The following is a 738-nucleotide window of genomic DNA, read 5'->3' as shown; positions in this document are numbered from 1 at the left end:
GCGCCATGCCGGGTGACGTCACGGTCCTTGATTTTAATCTATTCATAAAGGGCTTTTGAACCACTCTTAGTCTGACCCGTCACCCAGGACCTGTTTGCCTTGGGAGACCCTACCAGGGACATATAGCCCCCGACAACATAGCTCCTAGGATCACTTGGGTACTCAAACCCCTCCACCACAATAAGGTGGCGGTTCAAGGAGGGGTTCAAAATTAGTACCATGATCAAATGGCAGCCATTTTACACAGCAGTAAGAGTAAATGTAGAAACTAATTATGAAGGAACAGTTAAACTTAAATATTACAGAGGTTGAAGTGCTTTGGGATGAAAATCAGCATTTTAATGTAACCAAGTCTCCTGTGTCATAAATACATTTCTGACATTTGTAACAAACCAAATAGCAGGAAGTGACTAAATTCAGTGCGTTATGATGATTTTATCTGTGGACAGACCTCCCGCTTTCATGCACATGCATGCGTTAGGGGGCTACCCTGTACCCAACATGGTGGCGGCTCGTGAGGAATCTGTGACTTTATACCTATGCTCTCCAACAGCTGTAGACAGAAACAACATCATAAATAAACTTGTATGGTTCGCTACAATAAAAACATCAGGTTCTCACAGTGTTGGCAGAAGCAAAGAAGCCACAGGATGAGCTGACACACCGTGTGGCAGGAGCTGGTGGTTTGAAGTGTAAGCCATCCTGATGGAGGGTCGTGAGCAACACACAGCTGCACAT

The 738-nt window shown here is 45.0% G+C and overlaps 1 protein-coding gene across 1 annotated transcript in view; it reads left to right on the top strand.

The window, feature by feature from the left end:
- ankrd54 (ankyrin repeat domain 54) overlaps positions 1 to 738 on the top strand; it is a 10,734-nt gene that overhangs the window by 5,779 nt on the left and 4,217 nt on the right. The gene's annotated exons all lie outside the window — the stretch shown is intronic.

Source organism: Monopterus albus, unplaced genomic scaffold (genome assembly GCF_001952655.1).
Source record: "Monopterus albus unplaced genomic scaffold, M_albus_1.0 scaffold292.1, whole genome shotgun sequence".
Taxonomy (NCBI): Eukaryota; Metazoa; Chordata; class Actinopteri; order Synbranchiformes; family Synbranchidae; genus Monopterus; species Monopterus albus.
This window is presented reverse-complemented; position numbering and strand designations above follow the sequence as displayed.